The 7878-nt window shown below is 42.7% G+C and overlaps 1 pseudogene; it reads left to right on the top strand.

Annotated features, from left to right (window-relative positions):
• The first annotated feature begins 5859 nt into the window (after positions 1-5859).
• LOC109299559 lies at positions 5860-6745 on the top strand (annotated as a pseudogene).
• The last annotated feature ends 1133 nt before the right edge of the window (positions 6746-7878 follow it).

Below are 7878 nucleotides of genomic sequence, written 5' to 3'. Positions count from 1 at the left end.
CACCATGTGCACCCCCCCCCCCGCCACAATATACAAAACTAAGAATTTTTTAATTATTATGGAATCCCCTCTATATACGCTATGGAAGCACAAATCATGAGAAAAAAATTTTGTAATGAAATTAAAATGTGTTCTAGTAGGTGTTTGACTTTTACTGTATAATTTTTTTTTTCCTGGTTCCAAGATAGCAACGCCCACTTCCCAAAAGGAGTATTGCCAGAGGGCAAGGGGAAGGACTTGCATTGGCAAAGGCCAGGGGTTAGGGGGTGGGACTTCTGGTTCCAAGATGGTGACAAGGGGGTGGGGCAACTGTCAAGGGATGGGACTACCCATGCAGCCCTCAACAGCTCATTAAAACATGTTACACAGCCCTCCACCCAAAATAATTGCCTGCCCCTGGCATAGGCTGACAGATCTGGCCTCTGGAATAGGTGATTTTAGTTATATAGATTTTGGAAGTCCAGGGAAACAGGAGGATATTTGTTTTTCCCCAGAATTGGCCCAGTACACATGCTCACTGCTTCAGAACCCTCTGTTAAGCTTCAATGAAGACATGGTCTACCACTGGAGCATGACCAATGGTAGGCCCTCAGATGTCTCAGACCTTTGATAACTAGGAGGTGAGGGCAATTGCTGTTCAGCTCTCAATAATATGCTGCTGCTCTTCTGATATCCTGGATTCAGTCTAACTGTTTATGTATGTGTTGACACTCATGGTAGTTTTCCAATGATTGCATATCTGTTCTTTCTTTCTCTTCTTCTTATCAATGAATAAGAAAGCAAAATAACGTGTTGATAGAAAAATGCTCACTTGACAGCTTGTTAATGGTGAAGTACTCTGGTCATTGTTATTGACATTAGTACTGATCTGAATCAATGACTTTTTTATTAGCTTGTAATAACATTCAGTGCCATGCCATAGGTGTGTTTTACTTCTTCTGACCCAGCTTTGTTAAGCTAATAGATACTTTGTCATTCTGAGTCTCAAAAATGGGATTCCTTTTACAACCAAGTATATCAGCAAAACTATGCATATATAAAAGTCAGAATGTTCCTGTAGAGTGCAGCGTGGGATAACAATTGCAGCAAAAGAAGATTGATTGTGACATTTAATAGGTGCTAGAAGTGAAGTTCTGATTTACAATTTTGAATTGGGGGTTTGGGAGGAAGAAACAAAAAAGGCTTGAATAAACTCTAACATTTAAGAAGATATAAAACTGTTCAGCAAATTCTGTTTTATTCCTTGAAGTATAAAAAGAATAGACTTCTAGTGTCAAAAATGTAAGAATAATCTGTTTGCTTGTGGAAACAAAGAAAAATTGTTATTATATAGCTTTCTACTATAACAGAATCTATTTTCTGATAATGCCCCTTTTGGTGTTGGAGGAGATGTTATGAACTAGTTATGTTTTATTGTTTGTTCTACTGTAGAAACATACATGATAGCTCAAGGAGAACACTTTCAAAGACAGACTTCAGTTTCAATCCCCAGCTCTTGATGACAGGCAATTTAGTGTTGAGTAACATAGACAAATGAATAATATTTTCAGTGTATTCATATGAAGCATGCCAAGTCTGCTATTATTCTGCATAAGTATCATGAAAGTCTAGTGTAGATGGAGTTTAAATATTTATTAATGTCTGAAGTCCCTTCATCATTCTCTCTCTCTCTTTCTCATACTCTAACAGGGAGCCTAAGGCTCCTGTTACTTTAAGGGAGAAACAGCAGGAAAGAGATCTCCAGGTGGGGAAGGCTTCCTATTATGAGCTGCAGGAAAACGTGTCCCCAGGGATTCATCAAGGAGTCTTTATGGCAGAGCAAGCCATGCTGCAGCAGTACATTAAAGCCGAGCCTGCATGGGCAGCACAGTGCCTATTGCAGTGCTAGCTGTTCAGTAATGGTACTGTGAGGTAGAACCCAACTTTGGAGACAAGGCAATGCCACAGCGGCTAGGCCAGCAGCAGCAGGCTACCATTGAGATCAGTAAGCAAGCCTAATTAGGAACACCTGCAACCTATCTAGGATAGTCATTTAAATGGAAACGGGCAGGGCCTGGGAGTTACATAAACCCAGGGCTCAAGTCAGGTCAGGCAGCCTAGCCCCAGAGGCCAAAGGAGAAGGAGCTTTCTTGTGAATTGGCTGGCTGGATAACTGAGACCCCACCAAGCTTGAGAATAGCAAGTAAGTAGCTAAGGGCTGGTAGAGGAGACTGAGACCAAGAAGCAAGAAAGAGTTCAAGACCAGGGACTGACATTCCACATAATCCAATTTAAGTGATCAGAAACTGGTTTAAGTCTGTAACAAAACAGATGTTCAGTGCACATAAACCAGTTTGAGATAAACCTGGTTGAATGTAGTATCAGACTTAACATCTGACTCCCTAGGTATCTCTCCACTATTCATCCCCCTTCTCTCTCTTGCCCGCCTGTCTCTCACCCATTGACTCCTCAATCTACATTTTCACTGACTACCTGTCTTGTATGCATACCAGACCAGCCTCTGGCTTCTTTACTTTTCATTCCATCCAGGAAGAGCACACACCAACTGCTGAAACTTCCTTAGCCTGACAAAGGGGTTTTGAACCCGAAAGCTTGCTTAATAATTCTTTTCCAACTATTTAAGTTGGTCTAATAAAAGATATCAGATTCATGCAAAGAACCTTGTCTGTATCAGACTTAACTGATTTGTCTCAAACTGATTTATGCAATGTCTATCCCAGACCCCTTGCTGGTTTAAGACGAACCAAACACCGTCAGAATCCCAGCATGCTCTCTGGGCTGGGCAGGGCTCTCTGCTTCACAGCATGGCTAGTCCCTCCCCTCTGTTCCCTGGCTGCAGCTCCAGAGACTGTGGGCTGCTTCCCCCATCCCCACACCACTCCTTGCTAAGCAGGAATTCTGCCCTCCCCTCTGCCTTGCTGTGGAGGTATCTCCGTATTAGCCAGCAGACCATATGCTGGCTATGGTCCATGTTGAATCAACAGGTAGAATCAACAGGCAGAATCAACAAGTAGCTGGTAATGTCCCTCTGTTGTTTTCTTAATTGAGTGATAAACACTGTTATCAATTCCCTGTTGGGCTAATCACGGCTGGAGCCTGGCCAGGACTCCCTCAGCTCCATGCTGTGGAAGGAAGGGAAGGCTGCTCTAATGTCCCCCCCGCCCTCCCCAGCTTCTAGCCTGAGCCACTGCAGGAATGTGCCTATACTTCTGGGATGTCTGTCTGGTTATCAAATTGATTTGGCATAGCCAGGTTAGACTAACCTGCAAAGATTGAATCGATCCAGACGCAGGCTCTTTGAATGTCTGTCCCTAGCCCAAGAGTCCAACAGCAGGCTGAGAGTTTGTGTTAGAGCCAGAGTACCTGTGTTATTCTGTTTGAGTTTTAGCCAGTGGTTTGGGTTTGGGGCTATTGGGGATGCAGAGGTCCCAGCTGTGCCTGAGGGGCACATGACTTCCTTAAGCCTAGCCAGGGGTTGGGATCAAACAACAAAAGTAGTAGAGACAGGGCCAGGGGCCCAGTGCCTGAGCAGAGCAAAAACCAGGGTCAGGGACCCGTAGCCCAAGAAGGATGAAACAAGTGCCCAGAGTGATGAGAACCAAGGTCAGGGACTTATAGCTTAGGAGGGGAAAGATCAGCCCAGAAGGGCAGAGACCAGCTGCCCAGTTGCTTAGCTGCCCAGTTCCCCAGGTGGGCAAATTCTGGGCCCAGGGGCCCAGAGTGAGGGAGACAAGCACCAAGGGCCCAGAGACATTGTTACCTGGCAGGGGTGAAGCCAAGAGAGCCAGACCCAAATCCACGGGCCACGGGGCAGAGACTTGCAACCAGAAGAAAGGGAAGCTGAAGCCAGGAAAGTGGAAGCCTCCACTGCGGGTGAAGTGGTATAGTAACACCTAGGAGGCATGGGCATGGCTACAGGGGAGGTCAGAGGCTGTGAATAGCCCACAAGACAACAGGTTCCATGGGGAGGCATGTGTGTGCCAGGACCAACTTAGAGTGAAGACGGGATTGGGGACCAGTAAGTTCTGAGAGGGATTTGCTGGTAGAAGGATAGAGTGGAGCCCACTCTAGGACCCTTGGGCTACTTCCCTTTCAAAAATCAATTAGGAACATCAAGGTATGGCAGAATAAAAGGGAGGATACACTAGAGCTTGAGCTGAACAGGAGCCTTGTAGCCACCAGGCAGCATCACAGCCACCCCTGAAGCAGCAGAACTGTTACATTCACACAAACAGTGTCACCTTATAGTGAATCCTGTATGATTTTTAGCAATAGTTACACAACACAATCTAAGCTGATAAATTTATCTTTAAAATTAGAGTAAGGAATATTTAGGATAAATGGGTACTAAACATTGGTGAATGTTAACTTTATCACACCTTCTAAAATTCTCTAAATTGGAGATGTATAAAGAATAACAAAAACCTATATGCAACCTGAACCATTTCATAATATTTATACGCATAATACTACATTAAAGTTAATCAGATATCTAGAACTGAACATCATTTAATAATTATTACAGATATTTACCTTTAGACTGTCATGAAATCCCCATTCTTCTTAGATGAACATATAGGTAAAAGTCTAAAATAGACACAAATTTTCTTACCTTTCTGCAAAATGTATACACTTGAGAAAAATTTCTGATAGCTCTTTTTGAAATGTGTCCTATATATGGCATCTTGAACACTCCAAAGTAATGTTGTTGGTCTTTTTAATTAATATGCAAGGAATATCATTTAACTTTTACAGCTAATCAATTCTTTAATAACTAGAACAGTATATTTTATAGAATTTTTTTTACCAAAAAATATATGAATCCAAGTTTATTCTCATCTTAATAGCAACTAAGTATGCTTTTCTAGTATGGATCAGCATTTTTTCTTTGACATAGGGGCCAAATCTGTGCAGTGAATCCTAATATTTTAGATCTGGGCAAAGTTTAGATTTGGATTAAAACACAAAGTCCAAGCTTAGAATTTTAGGCTGAAGCCAAAGCCTTAGATCAGGGTCTGGCAACATTTTTACACATGCGGAACCTGAGGTGGTTGGGCTGATGTCCAGGTGAGATTTGGAAACAGCAGGACAATTCCCCTCGTTAGAGATCTCAAAGCATATTACCAGACTAAGAATCCAAATCACTTTTTAAGATGAATTAACCTTAGACTCATTTTTCAAGGGGAAGTTGATGCAGATGAAGTAGCCACACTGCTGCCCTTTGCCAAATCTTGCCAGAGCCAAGAATAGAACTCAACCCAATAGAACAGCTGTGTTAATTTTTTTTAATGGAAATGCTTTAGCCAGTCTGAATTTGAGATTGCTGTTACACCTTTATGAAGATTTTCCTTTCAGTTCCATAGCTACAGTTATTTCTTAGTCAGAGTTTCTTGAACGCTCATTTCCATAATAACAATACAGTTATATCTCAGTAACCATAAAGCATGCAAATCTCCACACTCTGAATGGCAAAAAGCCATTATTAGCTAAACAGAGTACAGGGATTTACATTAATCAATGTATGGCTATTTCTCAGTAATGGTACTGCAATTATCTAAATCTCTCAACTTTGATTAATAAGGATGAGAAAGAAAGGTATTTAAAAAAAAAGAGCTGAAGTGAATTGAAGTTTCAAAGTTGCTATGCTTATCTTGGACATGTGGACGGTGTGTTTCCTAGATGGTGTCATTTTGAGATTGCATTGAGGGAGTATAATATAGAGTTTTAGCATAATTTGGAGACTACTCTGTTAACTTATTCATAACCCTTCATAAAGCCAAATCACATTACTCATTTTCAGGCATCAAGGTGGATGTTGCCAGGCCCGGCTGCCTCCCTGGTGAGGCCTGATGCATCTCACGCAGCCTGGCCCGCATGATCCAACCGCACCGCAGCATGAAGGGCAAGCCGTCCCACATCTCCATCTACTGCTCCTCGCACACTAGCATGCTGCCCAGGGCAGCAACACCAGCAGAAACACAGACACTCACTGTCTCTAAGATACAATGTATTAAGCAAACTGTTGAATCCAAACTCAGTGAAGTTCTCAATTTCAATTTTAGTTCAAATGTTCCAGAAGATGGTGTTTTCAAAGCTGCAAATCCAAGGTCTACTAAGAAAAAGGACGATGGCAACAAATATGAGAGCACCTCTGAGCTGATACAGAGTGGAAGCAGAAGTAAAGTCAAAGAACCAAATGTTGGAAATGGCCAAAAAGCAGCTACATTCACAGCTAGAAGGAGCCCAGGATACTATAAAGGATCTGAAGGAAAAAAATGAGGTCCTGGAAGAGGAAATTGAGAAGCTGAAAGAATTTAAAGAGAACTGTATGTTGATCTTAGAAAGCAGAAATATTGATCCAGTTACAGGTAAAAAATCTTGGAAGAGGAAGAAAACATGAAGGAGTGTCAGAAGCAGACAATGTTGCTGACAGAGAACCTTAAGGAAGAAATGCAACGATTCAGTCAAATGGCTGCAAAACAGACGGAAGAATTTCAGATGGCAAAAGAGAACTGGAAACTGGCTGGAGAGGAGAGGAGAGGAACCAGTTCCTGGAGAAGCAGCTCTCCTTTCAAACAGAAATGGAAGAGTTTGCTACTGTCCTTAGTCGGGTGGAAAACCTCATGAATATGTAAGAAGGAAAGTGTCGCCTCTGCCCTGGCTTCTTGGCATCGGGACTTGGAGCTGGACTCTCTGGGGCTGCAGGACACGGGGCCTTGTTCACCAGACTGCATGTGCATTGTTGCCTTATGCAGCCCCTGCCTCCCCTACCAATTCAGTCCAATAAACAGGTGGACCAGGCTGCTGTCCGTCACCCGCCCCCTAAATTAAAATTTTTTTTTTTTTTACTCATTTGCAAAATATAGAACTAAGATGACCATAAGTAGCCCTAATCCATATGGTGTGTGCATTTTCCTTAATAACCAGACCCAGTGGGTATTACATATTTCTGTAGCTTGGTAAGGAGGTCTCTCCCCTAGGACAAAGGGAACCCTGGGTTCTGGTGCCTGCTCCCAGTGCTCTTTGTGCTTTGTTTTGGGGTTTTGGGGGTTGGGTTTTGTTTGTTTTTTTACGTTAAGTAGTTATTGAATAAAATGCATAAAGAGCTGAATAGAGTTCCCTCTCTCCTTGGGAGTGCTCTGTTCACTAAGCTACAGAATCAAGCACTCCTTCTGGCCCCCTGACTCTTTCTTTCTTTTCCTCTTGGTGGGCCAGCTTCAGCAGGAGGTGTGGCATGTGCCCTCTTGCCTGCCCAGCATGCAGCCTTGCTTTCCAAGGAAGTAAGGTATGTGGGTATGGACCTTAAAGTATAACTTCACTGTTTTTTGAATAAGTGTTGTAACCACATGGCTATTGGATAGAAGGGACATAGGTTGCCCTCTTACGCTTCTTCACTTGCTATGCTTTGCACTGAAACCCATTGAGGCCATCTCTCAGTTAGATGCACCAGTTCAAGTAGATATCTTCCTTCTCCATGCACTGCATCCTAGCATGGCAGAAGTACATGTATTGCAAAAACAGAAGTCTTACGTGCATAAGATCACCCTCTGGAGTCTCATGTGGGAAGGCAAAGCATCTCCACAGGGCAAAATGGGATTGTCTTTCAGAGGGCTTTTTTGGCTGCCCATTGAGAAAATGGGGGAACTAGACTTCTCAAGTCAAATAGGATCACCATTCTGAGACAAGCTTCACTTTGGGGCTGTGTCTTAGAGCTGAAATAGGATATGAGTCCAAGTACTTAAGAATACAAGCTTCTCAGTCACTTAGGCCTAGCCTTTCATTTGCTCCAGAAGAGATTTAAGGATGTCAGAATTTATACATGTTCTTAGATTTCACCTCTCCCATTTCAGAGGCACTTAAGCTAGTATAATTGAGGGA

This window comes from Gavialis gangeticus, unplaced genomic scaffold, assembly GCF_001723915.1.
Source record: "Gavialis gangeticus isolate Ggan-Ray unplaced genomic scaffold, GavGan_comp1, whole genome shotgun sequence".
NCBI lineage: Eukaryota > Metazoa > Chordata > Crocodylia > Gavialidae > Gavialis > Gavialis gangeticus.
This window is presented reverse-complemented; position numbering and strand designations above follow the sequence as displayed.